General features: G+C 41.6%; 12 non-coding genes across 12 annotated transcripts; all 12 read left to right on the top strand.

Annotated features, from left to right (window-relative positions):
* Positions 1-69: 69 nt before the first annotated feature.
* LOC121562975 lies at positions 70-188 on the top strand. The gene has a single exon (XR_005999711.2). It is a non-coding gene; the product is annotated as a 5S ribosomal RNA (ribosomal RNA).
* Positions 189-1350: 1162 nt separating this feature from the next.
* On the top strand, positions 1351-1469 carry LOC123483196. Its single transcript, XR_006658112.1, has one exon. It is a non-coding gene; the product is annotated as a 5S ribosomal RNA (ribosomal RNA).
* A 1161-nt stretch (positions 1470-2630) lies between these two features.
* LOC123483210 lies at positions 2631-2750 on the top strand. The gene has a single exon (XR_006658126.1). It is a non-coding gene; the product is annotated as a 5S ribosomal RNA (ribosomal RNA).
* A 1161-nt stretch (positions 2751-3911) lies between these two features.
* LOC123483195 lies at positions 3912-4030 on the top strand. Its single transcript, XR_006658111.1, has one exon. It is a non-coding gene; the product is annotated as a 5S ribosomal RNA (ribosomal RNA).
* A 1157-nt stretch (positions 4031-5187) lies between these two features.
* Positions 5188-5307, top strand: LOC121562941. Its single transcript, XR_005999678.2, has one exon. It is a non-coding gene; the product is annotated as a 5S ribosomal RNA (ribosomal RNA).
* Positions 5308-6467: 1160 nt separating this feature from the next.
* LOC121562942 lies at positions 6468-6587 on the top strand. The gene has a single exon (XR_005999679.2). It is a non-coding gene; the product is annotated as a 5S ribosomal RNA (ribosomal RNA).
* A 1161-nt stretch (positions 6588-7748) lies between these two features.
* Positions 7749-7867, top strand: LOC123483194. The gene has a single exon (XR_006658110.1). It is a non-coding gene; the product is annotated as a 5S ribosomal RNA (ribosomal RNA).
* A 1157-nt stretch (positions 7868-9024) lies between these two features.
* On the top strand, positions 9025-9143 carry LOC121562971. The gene has a single exon (XR_005999707.2). It is a non-coding gene; the product is annotated as a 5S ribosomal RNA (ribosomal RNA).
* Positions 9144-10304: 1161 nt separating this feature from the next.
* On the top strand, positions 10305-10423 carry LOC123483219. The gene has a single exon (XR_006658134.1). It is a non-coding gene; the product is annotated as a 5S ribosomal RNA (ribosomal RNA).
* Positions 10424-11586: 1163 nt separating this feature from the next.
* Positions 11587-11708, top strand: LOC123483214. Its single transcript, XR_006658130.1, has one exon. It is a non-coding gene; the product is annotated as a 5S ribosomal RNA (ribosomal RNA).
* Positions 11709-19684: 7976 nt separating this feature from the next.
* On the top strand, positions 19685-19803 carry LOC123483218. Its single transcript, XR_006658133.1, has one exon. It is a non-coding gene; the product is annotated as a 5S ribosomal RNA (ribosomal RNA).
* Positions 19804-20959: 1156 nt separating this feature from the next.
* LOC123483193 lies at positions 20960-21078 on the top strand. The gene has a single exon (XR_006658109.1). It is a non-coding gene; the product is annotated as a 5S ribosomal RNA (ribosomal RNA).
* The last annotated feature ends 875 nt before the right edge of the window (positions 21079-21953 follow it).

Raw genomic sequence — 21953 nt, 5'->3', positions numbered from 1 at the left:
ACGTTTCTGTGTCCCTTTCAGAGTGAGTGACACATTGACTTTATATAGTGTACCAAGAGTTGTTCCCTCGCTTACGGCCATACCAGCCTGAATACGCCCGATCTCGTCCGATCTCGGAAGCTAAGCAGGGTCGGGCCTGGTTAGTACTTGGATGGGAGACCGCCTGGGAATACCAGGTGCTGTAAGCTTTTTGTCCCAGTAGAGCGTGCTCTTGTGTCATGGAGCAACTGCCTTTTATTTATCACCCTAATAATATCATGGATTGTTATTGGACTAAATGCAGTTTGTGTGTGCTGCCCTGCCCTGATCAAATCAAATAAAATGGACAGTGCGTTTCCCTCAAAATATAGGCAGTACATGCAGCCTTTGTTTTTAGTCTAGGAGACAGTCAATGTCTGTAGTCCATTAGGGCACTATAAAATCCCTTCAATGTTTTGCCTGATTCCGTTAATTCCCAAGTTCCCTTTTCTCCGTTTAGATTTCCCCGTTGACCGTTTGTCCCTGTTTTGGCAGGTTTTCGCTCTCAAAAGTACACCTTTTTAATAGCAAAACAGCACAATTGGATGTTCTATGTCCACAACAATGTTTAAACCCTATCAGGTGACCATTTGTGAGGTCTGGGAAAAATGTAAGACATTTAGATTTTGGGGTGTAGTTACCCTTAAATGCAAGCGTGCACCAGGAAGAGACCTTTGTTTGGTTAAGCGGTGTTGCTGTAGAACAAATGGCCACTGGAGTGATGCAAATGATCACGGTATAATTCTGCCAGGCAGGCATAGGCTACTTTGTAGTTAACATTTACTTGCGAAGGTTTTGGGGAAAGCCATTCCTTCCCTACCAGAAGAAGGTTATCATTAGCATCATCGCTAACGGCTACACAAAGTGTAGACATACGCGCGCACCGCACACATGCACACAGACAGGGGCATTCCTGTGCCGTTTCAGAAAGTTCATGGAAATACGAATCACTGATGCATTTTGTTCATGTCTTATGATTGACTTGGGCAAATGAATGCGTTTTCTAACAAGTTGAATAGATTTAGTTGATTTCTTACTAAGTTCAATAAATGTTTGAATATTGTTGAATTTCGGTTTAATGTCTGGATTCCGTGATTCGGTCCGCAACGCCTATTTTATAGGGCCCTAGTCAATGAACTTGTCATAAATCAACATAGGATATGCCCTCTTCCCCCCCCCCAACAAGACTCAAATATATATATATATATATATTGGAAATGTAAGCAGGGGTTGAGCTTCTTCAGTTTGTGTCACAAAGTGGATACGTTTCTGTGTCCCTTTCAGAGTGAGTGACACATTGACTTTATATAGTGTACCAAGAGTTGTTCCCTCGCTTACGGCCATACCAGCCTGAATACGCCCGATCTCGTCCGATCTCGGAAGCTAAGCAGGGTCGGGCCTGGTTAGTACTTGGATGGGAGACCGCCTGGGAATACCAGGTGCTGTAAGCTTTTGTCCCAGTAGAGCGTGCTCTTGTGTCATGGAGCAACTGCCTTTTATTTATCACCCTAATAATATCATGGATTGTTATTGGACTAAATGCAGTTTGTGTGTCTGCCCTGCCCTGATCAAATCAAATCAATGGACAGTGCGTTTCCCTCAAAATATAGGCAGTACATGCAGCCTTTGTTTTTAGTCTAGGAGACAGTCAATGTCTGTAGTCCATTAGGGCACTATAAAATCCCTTCAATGTTTTGCCTGATTCCGTTAATTCCCAAGTTCCCTTTTCTCCGTTTAGATTTCCCCGTTGACCGTTTGTCCCTGTTTTGGCAGGTTTTCGCTCTCAAAAGTACACCTTTTTAATAGCAAAACAGCACAATTGGATGTTCTATGTCCACAACAATGTTTAAACCCTATCAGGTGACCATTTGTGAGGTCTGGGAAAAATGTAAGACATTTAGATTTTGGGGTGTAGTTACCCTTAAATGCAAGCATGCACCAGGAAGAGACCTTTGTTTGGTTAAGCGGTGTTGCTGTAGAACAAATGGCCACTGGAGTGATGCAAATGATCACGGTATAATTCTGCCAGGCAGGCATAGGCTACTTTGTAGTTAACATTTACTTGCGAAGGTTTTGGGGAAAGCCATTCCTTCCCTACCAGAAGAAGGTTATCATTAGCATCATCGCTAACGGCTACACAAAGTGTAGACATACGCGCGCACCGCACACATGCACACAGACAGGGGCATTCCTGTGCCGTTTCAGAAAGTTCATGGAAATACGAATCACTGATGCATTTTGTTCATGTCTTATGATTGACTTGGGCAAATGAATGCGTTTTCTAACAAGTTGAATAGATTTAGTTGATTTCTTACTAAGTTCAATAAATGTTTGAATATTGTTGAATTTCGGTTTAATGTCTGGATTCCGTGATTCGGTCCGCAACGCCTATTTTATAGGGCCCTAGTCAATGAACTTGTCATAAATCAACATAGGATATGCCCTCTTCCCCCCCCAACAAGACTCAAAATTATATATATATATATATATATGGGAAATGTAAGCAAGGGTTGAGCTTCTTCAGTTTGTGTCACAAAGTGGATACGTTTCTGTGTCCCTTTCAGAGTGAGTGACACATTGACTTTATATAGTGTACCAAGAGTTGTTCCCTCGCTTACGGCCATACCAGCCTGAATACGCCCTGATCTCGTCCGATCTCGGAAGCTAAGCAGGGTCGGGCCTGGTTAGTACTTGGATGGGAGACCGCCTGGGAATACCAGGTGCTGTAAGCTTTTGTCCCAGTAGAGCGTGCTCTTGTGTCATGGAGCAACTGCCTTTTTATTATCACCCTAATAATATCATGGATTGTTATTGGACTAAATGCAGTTTGTGTGTGCTGCCCTGCCCTGATCAAATCAAATCAAATGGACAGTGCGTTTCCCTCAAAATATAGGCAGTACATGCAGCCTTTGTTTTTAGTCTAGGAGACAGTCAATGTCTGTAGTCCATTAGGGCACTATACAATCCCTTCAATGTTTTGCCTGATTCCGTTAATTCCCAAGTTCCCTTTTCTCCGTTTAGATTTCCCCGTTGACCGTTTGTCCCTGTTTTGGCAGGTTTTCGCTCTCAAAAGTACACCTTTTTAATAGCAAAACAGCACAATTGGATGTTCTATGTCCACAACAATGTTTAAACCCTATCAGGTGACCATTTGTGAGGTCTGGGAAAAATGTAAGACATTTAGATTTTGGGGTGTAGTTACCCTTAAATGCAAGCATGCACCAGGAAGAGACCTTTGTTTGGTTAAGCGGTGTTGCTGTAGAACAAATGGCCACTGGAGTGATGCAAATGATCACGGTATAATTCTGCCAGGCAGGCATAGGCTACTTTGTAGTTAACATTTACTTGCGAAGGTTTTGGGGAAAGCCATTCCTTCCCTACCAGAAGAAGGTTATCATTAGCATCATCGCTAACGGCTACACAAAGTGTAGACATACGCGCGCACCGCACACATGCACACAGACAGGGGCATTCCTGTGCCGTTTCAGAAAGTTCATGGAAATACGAATCACTGATGCATTTTGTTCATGTCTTATGATTGACTTGGGCAAATGAATGCGTTTTCTAACAAGTTGAATAGATTTAGTTGATTTCTTACTAAGTTCAATAAATGTTTGAATATTGTTGAATTTCGGTTTAATGTCTGGATTCCGTGATTCGGTCCGCAACGCCTATTTTATAGGGCCCTAGTCAATGAACTTGTCATAAATCAACATAGGATATGCCCTCTTCCCCCCCAACAAGACTCAAATATATATATATATATATATATTAGGAAATGTAAGCAAGGGTTGAGCTTCTTCAGTTTGTGTCACAAAGTGGATACGTTTCTGTGTCCCTTTCAGAGTGAGTGACACATTGACTTTATATAGTGTACCAAGAGTTGTTCCCTCGCTTACGGCCATACCAGCCTGAATACGCCCGATCTCGTCCGATCTCGGAAGCTAAGCAGGGTCGGGCCTGGTTAGTACTTGGATGGGAGACCGCCTGGGAATACCAGGTGCTGTAAGCTTTTTGTCCCAGTAGAGCGTGCTCTTGTGTCATGGAGCAACTGCCTTTTATTTATCACCCTAATAATATCATGGATTGTTATTGGACTAAATGCAGTTTGTGTGTGCTGCCCTGCCCTGATCAAATCAAATCAAATGGACAGTGCGTTTCCCTCAAAATATAGGCAGTACATGCAGCCTTTGTTTTTAGTCTAGGAGACAGTCAATGTCTGTAGTCCATTAGGGCACTATAAAATCCCTTCAATGTTTTGCCTGATTCCGTTAATTCCCAAGTTCCCTTTTCTCCGTTTAGATTTCCCCGTTGACCGTTTGTCCCTGTTTTGGCAGGTTTTCGCTCTCAAAAGTACACCTTTTTAATAGCAAAACAGCACAATTGGATGTTCTATGTCCACAACAATGTTTAAACCCTATCAGGTGACCATTTGTGAGGTCTGGGAAAAATGTAAGACATTTAGATTTTGGGGTGTAGTTACCCTTAAATGCAAGCATGCACCAGGAAGAGACCTTTGTTTGGTTAAGCGGTGTTGCTGTAGAACAAATGGCCACTGGAGTGATGCAAATGATCACGGTATAATTCTGCCAGGCAGGCATAGGCTACTTTGTAGTTAACATTTACTTGCGAAGGTTTTGGGGAAAGCCATTCCTTCCCTACCAGAAGAAGGTTATCATTAGCATCATCGCTAACGGCTACACAAAGTGTAGACATACGCGCGCACCGCACACATGCACACAGACAGGGGCATTCCTGTGCCGTTTCAGAAAGTTCATGGAAATACGAATCACTGATGCATTTTGTTCATGTCTTATGATTGACTTGGGCAAATGAATGCGTTTTCTAACAAGTTGAATAGATTTAGTTGATTTCTTACTAAGTTCAATAAATGTTTGAATATTGTTGAATTTCGGTTTAATGTCTGGATTCCGTGATTCGGTCCGCAACGCCTATTTTATAGGGCCCTAGTCAATGAACTTGTCATAAATCAACATAGGATATGCCCTCTTCCCCCCAAACAATACTCAAATATATATATATATATATTGGAAATGTAAGCAAGGGTTGAGCTTCTTCAGTTTGTGTCACAAAGTGGATACGTTTCTGTGTCCCTTTCAGAGTGAGTGACACATTGACTTTATATAGTGTACCAAGAGTTGTTCCCTCGCTTACGGCCATACCAGCCTGAATACGCCCGATCTCGTCCGGATCTCGGAAGCTAAGCAGGGTCGGGCCTGGTTAGTACTTGGATGGGAGACCGCCTGGGAATACCAGGTGCTGTAAGCTTTTTGTCCCAGTAGAGCGTGCTCTTGTGTCATGGAGCAACTGCCTTTTATTTATCACCCTAATAATATCATGGATTGTTATTGGACTAAATGCAGTTTGTGTGTGCTGCCCTGCCCTGATCAAATCAAATAAAAATGGACAGTGCGTTTCCCTCAAAATATAGGCAGTACATGCAGCCTTTGTTTTTAGTCTAGGAGACAGTCAATGTCTGTAGTCCATTAGGGCACTATAAAATCCCTTCAATGTTTTGCCTGATTCCGTTAATTCCCAAGTTCCCTTTTCTCCGTTTAGATTTCCCCGTTGACCGTTTGTCCCTGTTTTGGCAGGTTTTCGCTCTCAAAAGTACACCTTTTTAATAGCAAAACAGCACAATTGGATGTTCTATGTCCACAACAATGTTTAAACCCTATCAGGTGACCATTTGTGAGGTCTGGGAAAAATGTAAGACATTTAGATGTTGGGGTGTAGTTACCCTTAAATGCAAGCGTGCACCAGGAAGAGACCTTTGTTTGGTTAAGCGGTGTTGCTGTAGAACAAATGGCCACTGGAGTGATGCAAATGATCACGGTATAATTCTGCCAGGCAGGCATAGGCTACTTTGTAGTTAACATTTACTTGCGAAGGTTTTGGGGAAAGCCATTCCTTCCCTACCAGAAGAAGGTTATCATTAGCATCATCGCTAACGGCTACACAAAGTGTAGACATACGCGCGCACCGCACACATGCACACAGACAGGGGCATTCCTGTGCCGTTTCAGAAAGTTCATGGAAATACGAATCACTGATGCATTTTGTTCATGTCTTATGATTGACTTGGGCAAATGAATGCGTTTTCTAACAAGTTGAATAGATTTAGTTGATTTCTTACTAAGTTCAATAAATGTTTGAATATTGTTGAATTTCGGGTTTAATGTCTGGATTCCGTGATTCGGTCCGCAACGCCTATTTTATAGGGCCCTAGTCAATGAACTTGTCATAAATCAACATAGGATATGCCCTCTTCCCCCCCAACAAGACTCAAGACATATATATATATATATTGGAAATGTAAGCAAGGGTTGAGCTTCTTCAGTTTGTGTCACAAAGTGGATACGTTTCTGTGTCCCTTTCAGAGTGAGTGACACATTGACTTTATATAGTGTACCAAGAGTTGTTCCCTCGCTTACGGCCATACCAGCCTGAATACGCCCTGATCTCGTCCGATCTCGGAAGCTAAGCAGGGTCGGGCCTGGTTAGTACTTGGATGGGAGACCGCCTGGGAATACCAGGTGCTGTAAGCTTTTTGTCCCAGTAGAGCGTGCTCTTGTGTCATGGAGCAACTGCCTTTTATTTATCACCCTAATAATATCATGGATTGTTATTGGACTAAATGCAGTTTGTGTGTGCTGCCCTGCCCTGATCAAATCAAATAAAATGGACAGTGCGTTTCCCTCAAAATATAGGCAGTACATGCAGCCTTTGTTTTTAGTCTAGGAGACAGTCAATGTCTGTAGTCCATTAGGGCACTATAAAATCCCTTCAATGTTTTGCCTGATTCCGTTAATTCCCAAGTTCCCTTTTCTCCGTTTAGATTTCCCCGTTGACCGTTTGTCCCTGTTTTGGCAGGTTTTCGCTCTCAAAAGTACACCTTTTTAATAGCAAAACAGCACAATTGGATGTTCTATGTCCACAACAATGTTTAAACCCTATCAGGTGACCATTTGTGAGGTCTGGGAAAAATGTAAGACATTTAGATGTTGGGGTGTAGTTACCCTTAAATGCAAGCGTGCACCAGGAAGAGACCTTTGTTTGGTTAAGCGGTGTTGCTGTAGAACAAATGGCCACTGGAGTGATGCAAATGATCACGGTATAATTCTGCCAGGCAGGCATAGGCTACTTTGTAGTTAACATTTACTTGCGAAGGTTTTGGGGAAAGCCATTCCTTCCCTACCAGAAGAAGGTTATCATTAGCATCATCGCTAACGGCTACACAAAGTGTAGACATACGCGCGCACCGCACACATGCACACAGACAGGGGCATTCCTGTGCCGTTTCAGAAAGTTCATGGAAATACGAATCACTGATGCATTTTGTTCATGTCTTATGATTGACTTGGGCAAATGAATGCGTTTTCTAACAAGTTGAATAGATTTAGTTGATTTCTTACTAAGTTCAATAAATGTTTGAATATTGTTGAATTTCGGTTTAATGTCTGGATTCCGTGATTCGGTCCGCAACGCCTATTTTATAGGGCCCTAGTCAATGAACTTGTCATAAATCAACATAGGATATGCCCTCTTCCCCCCCAACAAGACTCAAATATATATATATATATATATATTGGAAATGTAAGCAAGGGTTGAGCTTCTTCAGTTTGTGTCACAAAGTGGATACGTTTCTGTGTCCCTTTCAGAGTGAGTGACACATTGACTTTATATAGTGTACCAAGAGTTGTTCCCTCGCTTACGGCCATACCAGCCTGAATACGCCCGATCTCGTCCGATCTCGGAAGCTAAGCAGGGTCGGGCCTGGTTAGTACTTGGATGGGAGACCGCCTGGGAATACCAGGTGCTGTAAGCTTTTGTCCCAGTAGAGCGTGCTCTTGTGTCATGGAGCAACTGCCTTTTATTTATCACCCTAATAATATCATGGATTGTTATTGGACTAAATGCAGTTTGTGTGTGCTGCCCTGCCCTGATCAAATCAAATAATGGACAGTGCGTTTCCCTCAAAATATAGGCAGTACATGCAGCCTTTGTTTTTAGTCTAGGAGACAGTCAATGTCTGTAGTCCATTAGGGCACTATACAATCCCTTCAATGTTTTGCCTGATTCCGTTAATTCCCAAGTTCCCTTTTCTCCGTTTAGATTTCCCCGTTGACCGTTTGTCCCTGTTTTGGCAGGTTTTCGCTCTCAAAAGTACACCTTTTTAATAGCAAAACAGCACAATTGGATGTTCTATGTCCACAACAATGTTTAAACCCTATCAGGTGACCATTTGTGAGGTCTGGGAAAAATGTAAGACATTTAGATGTTGGGGTGTAGTTACCCTTAAATGCAAGCGTGCACCAGGAAGAGACCTTTGTTTGGTTAAGCGGTGTTGCTGTAGAACAAATGGCCACTGGAGTGATGCAAATGATCACGGTATAATTCTGCCAGGCAGGCATAGGCTACTTTGTAGTTAACATTTACTTGCGAAGGTTTTGGGGAAAGCCATTCCTTCCCTACCAGAAGAAGGTTATCATTAGCATCATCGCTAACGGCTACACAAAGTGTAGACATACGCGCGCACCGCACACATGCACACAGACAGGGGCATTCCTGTGCCGTTTCAGAAAGTTCATGGAAATACGAATCACTGATGCATTTTGTTCATGTCTTATGATTGACTTGGGCAAATGAATGCGTTTTCTAACAAGTTGAATAGATTTAGTTGATTTCTTACTAAGTTCAATAAATGTTTGAATATTGTTGAATTTCGGTTTAATGTCTGGATTCCGTGATTCGGTCCGCAACGCCTATTTTATAGGGCCCTAGTCAATGAACTTGTCATAAATCAACATAGGATATGCCCTCTTCCCCCCCAACAAGACTCAATATATATATATATATATATATTGGAAATGTAAGCAAGGGTTGAGCTTCTTCAGTTTGTGTCACAAAGTGGATACGTTTCTGTGTCCCTTTCAGAGTGAGTGACACATTGACTTTATATAGTGTACCAAGAGTTGTTCCCTCGCTTACGGCCATACCAGCCTGAATACGCCCGATCTCGTCCGATCTCGGAAGCTAAGCAGGGTCGGGCCTGGTTAGTACTTGGATGGGAGACCGCCTGGGAATACCAGGTGCTGTAAGCTTTTTGTCCCAGTAGAGCGTGCTCTTGTGTCATGGAGCAACTGCCTTTTATTTATCACCCTAATAATATCATGGATTGTTATTGGACTAAATGCAGTTTGTGTGTGCTGCCCTGCCCTGATCAAATCAAATAATGGACAGTGCGTTTCCCTCAAAATATAGGCAGTACATGCAGCCTTTGTTTTTAGTCTAGGAGACAGTCAATGTCTGTAGTCCATTAGGGCACTATAAAATCCCTTCAATGTTTTGCCTGATTCCGTTAATTCCCAAGTTCCCTTTTCTCCGTTTAGATTTCCCCGTTGACCGTTTGTCCCTGTTTTGGCAGGTTTTCGCTCTCAAAAGTACACCTTTTTAATAGCAAAACAGCACAATTGGATGTTCTATGTCCACAACAATGTTTAAACCCTATCAGGTGACCATTTGTGAGGTCTGGGAAAAATGTAAGACATTTAGATTTTGGGGTGTAGTTACCCTTAAATGCAAGCGTGCACCAGGAAGAGACCTTTGTTTGGTTAAGCGGTGTTGCTGTAGAACAAATGGCCACTGGAGTGATGCAAATGATCACGGTATAATTCTGCCAGGCAGGCATAGGCTACTTTGTAGTTAACATTTACTTGCGAAGGTTTTGGGGAAAGCCATTCCTTCCCTACCAGAAGAAGGTTATCATTAGCATCATCGCTAACGGCTACACAAAGTGTAGACATACGCGCGCACCGCACACATGCACACAGACAGGGGCATTCCTGTGCCGTTTCAGAAAGTTCATGGAAATACGAATCACTGATGCATTTTGTTCATGTCTTATGATTGACTTGGGCAAATGAATGCGTTTTCTAACAAGTTGAATAGATTTAGTTGATTTCTTACTAAGTTCAATAAATGTTTGAATATTGTTGAATTTCGGTTTAATGTCTGGATTCCGTGATTCGGTCCGCAACGCCTATTTTATAGGGCCCTAGTCAATGAACTTGTCATAAATCAACATAGGATATGCCCTCTTCCCCCCCAACAAGACTCAAACAATATAATATATATATATATATTGGAAATGTAAGCAAGGGTTGAGCTTCTTCAGTTTGTGTCACAAAGTGGATACGTTTCTGTGTCCCTTTCAGAGTGAGTGACACATTGACTTTATATAGTGTACCAAGAGTTGTTCCCTCGCTTACGGCCATACCAGCCTGAATACGCCCGATCTCGTCCGATCTCGGAAGCTAAGCAGGGTCGGGCCTGGTTAGTACTTGGATGGGAGACCGCCTGGGAATACCAGGTGCTGTAAGCTTTTGTCCCAGTAGAGCGTGCTCTTGTGTCATGGAGCAACTGCCTTTTATTTATCACCCTAATAATATCATGGATTGTTATTGGACTAAATGCAGTTTGTGTGTGCTGCCCTGCCCTGATCAAATCAAATCAAAATGGACAGTGCGTTTCCCTCAAAATATAGGCAGTACATGCAGCCTTTGTTTTTAGTCTAGGAGACAGTCAATGTCTGTAGTCCATTAGGGCACTATACAATCCCTTCAATGTTTTGCCTGATTCCGTTAATTCCCAAGTTCCCTTTTCTCCGTTTAGATTTCCCCGTTGACCGTTTGTCCCTGTTTTGGCAGGTTTTCGCTCTCAAAAGTACACCTTTTTAATAGCAAAACAGCACAATTGGATGTTCTATGTCCACAACAATGTTTAAACCCTATCAGGTGACCATTTGTGAGGTCTGGGAAAAATGTAAGACATTTAGATTTTGGGGTGTAGTTACCCTTAAATGCAAGCGTGCACCAGGAAGAGACCTTTGTTTGGTTAAGCGGTGTTGCTGTAGAACAAATGGCAACTGGAGTGATGCAAATGATCACGGTATAATTCTGCCAGGCAGGCATAGGCTACTTTGTAGTTAACATTTACTTGCGAAGGTTTTGGGGGAAGCCATTCCTTCCCTACCAGAAGAAGGTTATCATTAGCATCATCGCTAACGGCTACACAAAGTGTAGACATACGCCCGCACCGCACACATGCACACAGACAGGGGCATTCCTGTGCCGTTTCAGAAAGTTCATGGAAATACGAATCACTGATGCATTTTGTTCATGTCTTATGATTGACTTGGGCAAATGAATGCGTTTTCTAACAAGTTGAATAGATTTAGTTGATTTCTTACTAAGTTCAATAAATGTTTGAATATTGTTGAATTTCGGTTTAATGTCTGGATTCCGTGATTCGGTCCGCAACGCCTATTTTATAGGGCCCTAGTCAATGAACTTGTCATAAATCAACATAGGATATGCCCTCTTCCCCCCCAACAAGACTAAAATCAAAATATATATATATATATATTGGAAATGTAAGCAAGGGTTGAGCTTCTTCAGTTTGTGTCACAAAGTGGATACGTTTCTGTGTCCCTTTCAGAGTGAGTGACACATTGACTTTATATAGTGTACCAAGAGTTGTTCCCTCGCTTACGGCCATACCAGCCTGAATACGCCCGATCTCGTCCGATCTCGGAAGCTAAGCAGGGTCAGTGGGCCTGGTTAGTACTTGGATGGGAGACCGCCTGGGAATACCAGGTGCTGTAAGCTTTTGTCCCAGTAGAGCGTGCTCTTGTGTCATGGAGCAACTGCCTTTTATTTATCACCCTAATAATATCATGGATTGTTATTGGACTAAATGCAGTTTGTGTGTGCTGCCCTGCCCTGATCAAATCAAATAATGGACAGTGCGTTTCCCTCAAAATATAGGCAGTACATGCAGCCTTTGTTTTTAGTCTAGGAGACAGTCAATGTCTGTAGTCCATTAGGGCACTATAAAATCCCTTCAATGTTTTGCCTGATTCCGTTAATTCCCAAGTTCCCTTTTCTCCGTTTAGATTTCCCCGTTGACCGTTTGTCCCTGTTTTGGCAGGTTTTCGCTCTCAAAAGTACACCTTTTTAATAGCAAAACAGCACAATTGGATGTTCTATGTCCACAACAATGTTTAAACCCTATCAGGTGACCATTTGTGAGGTCTGGGAAAAATGTAAGACATTTAGATTTTGGGGTGTAGTTACCCTTAAATGCAAGCGTGCACCAGGAAGAGACCTTTGTTTGGTTAAGCGGTGTTGCTGTAGAACAAATGGCCACTGGAGTGATGCAAATGATCACGGTATAATTCTGCCAGGCAGGCATAGGCTACTTTGTAGTTAACATTTACTTGCGAAGGTTTTGGGGAAAGCCATTCCTTCCCTACCAGAAGAAGGTTATCATTAGCATCATCGCTAACGGCTACACAAAGTGTAGACATACGCGCGCACCGCACACATGCACACAGACAGGGGCATTCCTGTGCCGTTTCAGAAAGTTCATGGAAATACGAATCACTGATGCATTTTGTTCATGTCTTATGATTGACTTGGGCAAATGAATGCGTTTTCTAACAAGTTGAATAGATTTAGTTGATTTCTTACTAAGTTCAATAAATGTTTGAATATTGTTGAATTTCGGTTTAATGTCTGGATTCCGTGATTCGGTCCGCAACGCCTATTTTATAGGGCCCTAGTCAATGAACTTGTCATAAATCAACATAGGATATGCCCTCTTCCCCCCCAACAAGACTCAAATATATATATATATATATATATATATATTTTGGAAATGTAAGCAAGGGTTGAGCTTCTTCAGTTTGTGTCACAAAGTGGATACGTTTCTGTGTCCCTTTCAGAGTGAGTGACACATTGACTTTATATAGTGTACCAAGAGTTGTTCCCTCGCTTACGGCCATACCAGCCTGAATACGCCCCTTTCGGTAATTGAGGAAGTGGAAACAGGTGCGGTGGTATTGGAGGAGAAGGAGAGGGAATTGGTTGCTGCGTTTTGAAATCTTTTTTTTGTTTGGTTATTTATGTGGAATTTGATTTTTGTTTTTGATTTATTAGTAAGAGTTGTTTCTCCCCTAGCAGCTTTTGCTGGGGGAAGGAAAGGAGGGAAAAATACAGATATAATTAGTTAATCGGACGGACAACAATAGATACAACGACCTACGCGATGGAACAGACAAAGAGTACTGGACATGGAGGAAAAGTTCCTGATGCACCATCATCGAGGGAAAAGTCCTATGATAAGACTTGTACGGTGGCGGTGGATATCACTGGGGAAAAGAAATTAACGATGATGGAATTGCTGAGAGGGATAAAGGAGGCGTGTGGAACGGTGATAGGGTGCAGATTTAAAGGTGATCAGAAGTATGAGATTACGATGTCCCATGTCCATGGGAAGGAGAGGTTAATGGATGGACTAAAAATCAAATCGTGCACGGTAATGGCGAGGGACATTTCAGCGGATGAGCTGGTGGTGTCCTTTATGAATTTACCAGTGTATATTAGTGACGATACTATCGTGGCAAAATTGGAAGGATGGGGTGTGAAGGCGGTTTCTGGGATTAAGAGGAGATTATGGCCAGGAACAGAGATCGCTGATGGCACAAGATTCTGTAAAGTTCGGTTTACAGACGTGGTGCGCTCACTACCATATTCTACCAAGTTTGAGACGTTGGAGGGGACTGAGTACTTTCGAGTGATACATGACAGGCAAGTTAAAGTGTGCCGAATTTGTATTCAGTCTGGCCACGTAGTACGGGACTGTCCTGATTTTCTATGTCGGAGATGCGGAGCACAAGGGCACTATGCAAGAGAGTGCGTCGAGAGAGAGGAGAGACCATGTAATGGATGTGGGGAGAGAAGAATGCGCTGTACGTGTACTGGGCCAACAGATGGTGAAGACATGGAACAACAGGAGGAGGAGATGGAAGAAGAGAGAGTGGAGGAGGGGGACGTGATGGAGGACGGGGAAAAAGGAGACAAGGATGGTGGAGGAGGAGGAGATGGTGAATCTACTGCGACAGAGGGGGATGGAATTGGGGCGAGCATGGATGTCGAATTCCTAGATGACTACTGCACAGATGGAAAGGAGCCTGATGGTGGAGAAGGAGGAGGAGGTGAGCAGGAAACGGAAACATCTGAAGGTGAGGGAGATGAAGATAATGGAGGGGTTGTACCTGACACTATTCCTGAAAGTATGGATGTGAAGGGGGAATCCCCGCAAGAGGAAGGACTCTGAGAGTGAAGTGTCCGCGGGTGAAGTCCAAAGGGTGAGGGAAGAAGCAAAGGAAAGTAGGAAGAGCAAGATCAAGAAGAAGAAGAAAAAGACTGGGTCTTGATGATGGGAAAAATCAACATATTAATTGTACTTATGGTGAGTGTTGTATCTGTTAATATTAATGGACTAAGGAATATGGGAAAGTTAGAACAGACAGTGAGTCTACTACAGGCTGATATTTTATGCTTCCAAGAGACACACTGGACTGACAGTATGATGGATGGAGTAAGAAAGAGATGGATGGATTTGATTTATTATAATAATGGTGGGGAGAGGACGTGTGGGGTTGCTATATTAATTAAGAGGGATAGTGTACAGAATATTAGGCAAGTGTATGCGGATAAAGAGGGTAGACTTTTGAGTGTTAAATTTGAATTTCTAAATGTGCAATACACTTTATTGAATGTTTATGCACCTAATAATGAGAGTGACCGAGAAGTATTTTTTAAGGCACTTGAGCAACATTGTGTGGGTAACTGTATATTGGTTGGGGATTTTAACGTTAGATTGACAAAACTGGACACGTCAAGGAGTACTTTGTTGCGCTCTGACATGTCTAGGCGAGTATTGTTGGGGATAATGAAGGATCATTGTCTGAGTGATGTATGGAGGGGAATGCATCCAGGTCAGAGAGTTTTTTCAAGGAGGCAGGTTGTTTTGAAGGTTCTCAGGCAAAGCCGCATAGATTATTGTTTAGCGGCGGAAAATATAGTGCAATATATACAAAAGATTAGGTATGATTTTAATACATTAAGTGATCATGCCTCTCTTGGTTTCCTGCTGGGTCCTAGTGTGCCTTCTAGAGGGGGTGGTGTATGGTGTTTGAATGCTGAGCTACTAAAAGAAGGAAAATATATTGATATGATTTCTGATTGTATAAATAGAGAAATATTGAGTGATTTTAAAAGTGTTAATATTGGTTTGTGGTGGGAGGGTCTAAAAGAGAAGATTAGAGGGTTGAGCATTAAATATGCAAGACGAAGGAATTTTCTTTTAAAGAGGGAGAGGATAGCTTTGAATAAAAGACTAGACATTGAGCTGGGGAAAGTTGATACGGTGGAGGGTTATGATATGGCAGGTTTTATGGAAGCTCAGGCTGCGGTACATAACTTTGAAAAGAGTGCATGTATGGGGGCAATAGTAAGGAGTAGAGTACAGTATGCCATAGAAGGAGAGAAATGTACATCCTTCTTTTTAGGGTTAGAAAAGAAGAAGCAGGCTAGAAACTATATTACAGAAATCGAGAATGAGAGGGGGGAGACAGTGAATGATCTGGTGGGGATTTTAGATACAATAGAATGTTTTTATAGTAATCTTTTTAAAAAAGAATGCAATGATCAAGGATGTATAGAAGAGGTGTTGAGCTATGTAGATGCCAGAATATCAGAGGATGAAAGACTCATGTGTGACACAGACTTGGCGGTCACAGAGATACGGGAGGCGATTTTGTCTGCTCATAGAAATAAGAGCCCTGGCTCTGATGGGCTGACAAGTGAGTTTTACAAAACATTTGTGGATATAATGGCACCTGTTTTATTAGATGTGTACAAATATATGGAGCAATCTCAGGAAGTCTCGGAGTCGATGGCGACTGGCTTAATAACTATAATATATAAAAACAAGGGAAGTAGGAAAAGATTAGAAAATTTTAGGCCATTATCTATTTTAAATGTAGATTATAAGATCTTAACTAAGGTGCTGGCTAACAGAATTAATAAAGTAATGGGAAGTATTATTTCAGAGACACAGGCTTACAGTGTTCCTGGTAGAGAAATAGCAGACATTATTTGCACTTTAAGGGATGTCATAAGACATATGAAGGGTGAGGGAGGTGTAGTATTGAGCATTGATTTAAATAAAGCTTTTGATAGAGTAGAACATTCATTTCTAATGCAGACGCTTAAAACTTTTGGATTTGGGAGCAGAATGGTGGCCTGGATACAGCTGCTATACGGTGCTGCAGTAAGTAGAGTAAAATGTAACGGGTTACTTACTGATGCTTTCCCATTGGAGAGGTCGGTGAGGCAAGGATGTCCATTGTCTGCGGCCTTATATTGTATGTCGGTTGAGCCTCTGGTGGCTCTCCTTAAAGCAGACCACCAGATCCGAGGCGTTTCTATTCCAGGGGGTGGAGTCAGCATTGTGCAGCAATATGCAGATGACACTACAATTACTGTTAGAGATGTGGAAAGTGTAAATAGAGTGATGGAGTGTTTTGAGCTCTTTGGGAAAGCATCAGGTGCTAAGATTAATGTAGAAAAGACTGAGGTTTTGTATGTGGGGCTAGTGAATGATAATGGGTGTAGGTATCATTTTAAAAGAGCTAATGGCTATTTTAAAGCGTTGGGAGTTATTTTGGGTATTGATGAAAAGGAGGCATGTGATAGGACTTGGGCAGGTGTATTGAATAAAATCAAACAAACTATGGCATTTTGGAGATGGAGGAATTTAAAATTGAAAGGAAAGGTAGTGGTAACAAATTCTTTACTAATATCTAAATGTGTATATGTCATGGATGTGCTTCAGATGCCAGAGTGGGTTTTAAAAGAACTTAATTCTATTGTTTCTAACTTCTTGTGGGATGGCAAAGGGGCTAGAATATCTAGGTCTACACTTGCTGCAGAATATAAAGATGGGGGTCTAAAATTAGTGGACATAGACGTGAAAAGAAAAGCATTAAGAATTAAAATTATACAGAAGTATTTATATGGGGAGGAAGAATATGGGTGGAAGAGGTTCTTTAGGAATTATTTGTATAATAATGGAGGATGTGAAGAGAGTGGGTTATTAATGATATGGAAAAAGCCTATGTATGAACAAGTTCCTCTGTTTTATCAGGAAGTGTTACGTGCATGGGGAGAATTTCTTCCTCGTGTAAAATATGTGTGTGAACATAAGGATATAATACTGAATCAACCTGTGTTTTTAAATCCCAAAATTATGTTCAATGATGAAGTGTTGTATAATCCCCTTTTTATGAGGGCTGGACTGAGACTTATTAAAGACTTTGTATATGAAGTTATTCCTGGGTTTCTAAGAGGCCAGGCCATTTATGACAATGTGAAGGATGTGGATGATACAGTTTGGAAAGGTACTATATTGAATGGATTTGAACGGGTGAAAAGTAGCATTCCAGCAGAATGGGTTTCTGTCATTAATGGAGATGGAATTTGGGAAGATTTATATGTATTACCGAATTTATATATTGACAATGGGGATAAATGGAAAACATTGGCTAGTGTCAGAACAAATGTTTTTTATAAACAATTACTGGTTACTGACAGGCCTGCTGCTGAGAAGAGGTGGGTAGAACTGTTTCCGAAGATGGATCGAAAAGTATTATGGAAAAACTTATACTTACATGGGAATAAATTGGAATGTGAAAATAACGATTTTAAAATAAGACATAATCGGATATACACAAAAGTAGTGCTGCATCAAATAAATAAAGAAATAAAAAGAGAATGTGATATATGTGGTAAGGCACCAGAAAATTTATTACACTTATTTGTAGAATGCGAGGATTTAAAAGATATGTTTTGTAAAGTAAAGGAAATAATATGTAAAAACTGGGGGAGTGGTTTGTTGGAAAAGAATGCGTGGGAGGAATTGGTTTTATTTGGAGTGGGAGATGAATGTAAAGGGGTTAATGTGAGGTTGTTGAATATTGTATTGAGTTTTGTTAGGTATGCTATTTTTTGTGGGAGGAATTATGCTTATTTTGAAGGGAGGAGGGTAAGGGTGTGGGGTATTTTTGTAGCTTTGTTTAAGAAGCACATCGATATGTTTTATAGTTATGGATTGGAAGATTTTGATGAACTTTTTGTAGAGGGGAGTGGGTTAATTGCAAGGGTGGATGGTGGAGGAATCACTTATAATTTTTGAAAGGAATATTTTGATATTTTCTATGTTTATTTTTATTTGACAGGGAGATGCTTTTAAATCTGCCTATTTAATATGTGGAATTTGATATGTCTTAGTCATGTCTGGTTTTTTGTATACTAGGTTTTTGTTTTTATTTCTTTGGGTTCTTTGATTTGATAGGGGGTGAATTGTTCGCCTGCCTATGGTAGAATAGTTTCTAGTGTATGGTTTTTTGTATATAACACTGTACATGGTATAATATAAGTGTATTTGATGAATATTTTACAATAAAAATAAAAAAAAAAATACGCCCGATCTCGTCCGATCTCGGAAGCTAAGCAGGGTCGGGCCTGGTTAGTACTTGGATGGGAGACCGCCTGGGAATACCAGGTGCTGTAAGCTTTTGTCCCAGTAGAGCGTGCTCTTGTGTCATGGAGCAACTGCCTTTTATTTATCACCCTAATAATATCATGGATTGTTATTGGACTAAATGCAGTTTGTGTGTGCTGCCCTGCCCTGATCAAATCAAATAAATGGACAGTGCGTTTCCCTCAAAATATAGGCAGTACATGCAGCCTTTGTTTTTAGTCTAGGAGACAGTCAATGTCTGTAGTCCATTAGGGCACTATAAAATCCCTTCAATGTTTTGCCTGATTCCGTTAATTCCCAAGTTCCCTTTTCTCCGTTTAGATTTCCCCGTTGACCGTTTGTCCCTGTTTTGGCAGGTTTTCGCTCTCAAAAGTACACCTTTTTAATAGCAAAACAGCACAATTGGATGTTCTATGTCCACAACAATGTTTAAACCCTATCAGGTGACCATTTGTGAGGTCTGGGAAAAATGTAAGACATTTAGATGTTGGGGTGTAGTTACCCTTAAATGCAAGCGTGCACCAGGAAGAGACCTTTGTTTGGTTAAGCGGTGTTGCTGTAGAACAAATGGCCACTGGAGTGATGCAAATGATCACGGTATAATTCTGCCAGGCAGGCATAGGCTACTTTGTAGTTAACATTTACTTGCGAAGGTTTTGGGGAAAGCCATTCCTTCCCTACCAGAAGAAGGTTATCATTAGCATCATCGCTAACGGCTACACAAAGTGTAGACATACGCGCGCACCGCACACATGCACACAGACAGGGGCATTCCTGTGCCGTTTCAGAAAGTTCATGGAAATACGAATCACTGATGCATTTTGTTCATGTCTTATGATTGACTTGGGCAAATGAATGCGTTTTCTAACAAGTTGAATAGATTTAGTTGATTTCTTACTAAGTTCAATAAATGTTTGAATATTGTTGAATTTCGGTTTAATGTCTGGATTCCGTGATTCGGTCCGCAACGCCTATTTTATAGGGCCCTAGTCAATGAACTTGTCATAAATCAACATAGGATATGCCCTCTCCCCCCCCAACAAGACTCAAATATATATATATATATATATATTGGAAATGTAAGCAAGGGTTGAGCTTCTTCAGTTTGTGTCACAAAGTGGATACGTTTCTGTGTCCCTTTCAGAGTGAGTGACACATTGACTTTATATAGTGTACCAAGAGTTGTTCCCTCGCTTACGGCCATACCAGCCTGAATACGCCCGATCTCGTCCGATCTCGGAAGCTAAGCAGGGTCGGGCCTGGTTAGTACTTGGATGGGAGACCGCCTGGGAATACCAGGTGCTGTAAGCTTTTGTCCCAGTAGAGCGTGCTCTTGTGTCATGGAGCAACTGCCTTTTATTTATCACCCTAATAATATCATGGATTGTTATTGGACTAAATGCAGTTTGTGTGTGCTGCCCTGCCCTGATCAAATCAAATCAAATGGACAGTGCGTTTCCCTCAAAATATAGGCAGTACATGCAGCCTTTGTTTTTAGTCTAGGAGACAGTCAATGTCTGTAGTCCATTAGGGCACTATAAAATCCCTTCAATGTTTTGCCTGATTCCGTTAATTCCCAAGTTCCCTTTTCTCCGTTTAGATTTCCCCGTTGACCGTTTGTCCCTGTTTTGGCAGGTTTTCGCTCTCAAAAGTACACCTTTTTAATAGCAAAACAGCACAATTGGATGTTCTATGTCCACAACAATGTTTAAACCCTATCAGGTGACCATTTGTGAGGTCTGGGAAAAATGTAAGACATTTAGATTTTGGGGTGTAGTTACCCTTAAATGCAAGCGTGCACCAGGAAGAGACCTTTGTTTGGTTAAGCGGTGTTGCTGTAGAACAAATGGCCACTGGAGTGATGCAAATGATCACGGTATAATTCTGCCAGGCAGGCATAGGCTACTTTGTAGTTAACATTTACTTGCGAAGGTTTTGGGGAAAGCCATTCCTTCCCTACCAGAAGAAGGTTATCATTAGCATCATCGCTAACGGCTACACAAAGTGTAGACATACGCGCGCACCGCACACATGCACACAGACAGGGGCATTCCTGTGCCGTTTCAGAAAGTTCATGGAAATACGAATCACTGATGCATTTTGTTCATGTCTTATGATTGACTTGGGCAAATGAATGCGTTTTCTAACAAGTTGAATAGATTTAGTTGATTTCTTACTAAGTTCAATAAATGTTTGAATATTGTTGAATTTCGGTTTAATGTCTGGATTCCGTGATTCGGTCCGCAACGCCTATTTTATAGGGCCCTAGTCAATGAACTTGTCATAAATCAACATAGGATATGCCCTCTTCCCCCCAACAAGACTCAAATATATATATATATATATTTGGAAATGTAAGCAAGGGTTGAGCTTCTTCAGTTTGTGTCACAAAGTGGATACGTTTCTGTGTCCCTTTCAGAGTGAGTGACACATTGACTTTATATAGTGTACCAAGAGTTGTTCCACTGCTTACGGCCATACCAGCCTGAATACGCCCGATCTCGTCCGATCTCGGAAGCTAAGCAGGGTCGGGCCTGGTTAGTACTTGGATGGGAGACCACCTGGGAATACCAGGTGCTGTAAGCTTTTTGTCCCAGTAGAGCGTGCTCTTGTGTCATGGAGCAACTGCCTTTTATTTATCACCCTAATAATATCATGGATTGTTATTGGACTAAATGCAGTTTGTGTGTGCTGCCCTGCCCTGATCAAATCAAATAATGGACAGTGCGTTTCCCTCAAAATATAGGCAGTACATGCAGCCTTTGTTTTTAGTCTAGGAGACAGTCAATGTCTGTAGTCCATTAGGGCACTATAAAATCCCTTCAATGTTTTGCCTGATTCCGTTAATTCCCAAGTTCCCTTTTCTCCGTTTAGATTTCCCCGTTGACCGTTTGTCCCTGTTTTGGCAGGTTTTCGCTCTCAAAAGTACACCTTTTTAATAGCAAAACAGCACAATTGGATGTTCTATGTCCACAACAATGTTTAAACCCTATCAGGTGACCATTTGTGAGGTCTGGGAAAAATGTAAGACATTTAGATTTTGGGGTGTAGTTACCCTTAAATGCAAGCGTGCACCAGGAAGAGACCTTTGTTTGGTTAAGCGGTGTTGCTGTAGAACAAATGGCCACTGGAGTGATGCAAATGATCACGGTATAATTCTGCCAGGCAGGCATAGGCTACTTTGTAGTTAACATTTACTTGCGAAGGTTTTGGGGAAAGCCATTCCTTCCCTACCAGAAGAAGGTTATCATTAGCATCATCGCTAACGGCTACACAAAGTGTAGACATACGCGCGCACCGCACACATGCACACAGACAGGGGCATTCCTGTGCCGTTTCAGAAAGTTCATGGAAATACGAATCACTGATGCATTTTGTTCATGTCTTATGATTGACTTGGGCAAATGAATGCGTTTTCTAACAAGTTGAATAGATTTAGTTGATTTCTTACTAAGTTCAAT

The sequence above is a fragment of the Coregonus clupeaformis genome, unplaced genomic scaffold (assembly GCF_020615455.1).
Source record: "Coregonus clupeaformis isolate EN_2021a unplaced genomic scaffold, ASM2061545v1 scaf0046, whole genome shotgun sequence".
NCBI lineage: Eukaryota > Metazoa > Chordata > Actinopteri > Salmoniformes > Salmonidae > Coregonus > Coregonus clupeaformis.
The sequence above is the reverse complement of the archived record's forward strand: the minus strand, read 5'-3'. Positions and strand labels throughout refer to the sequence as shown.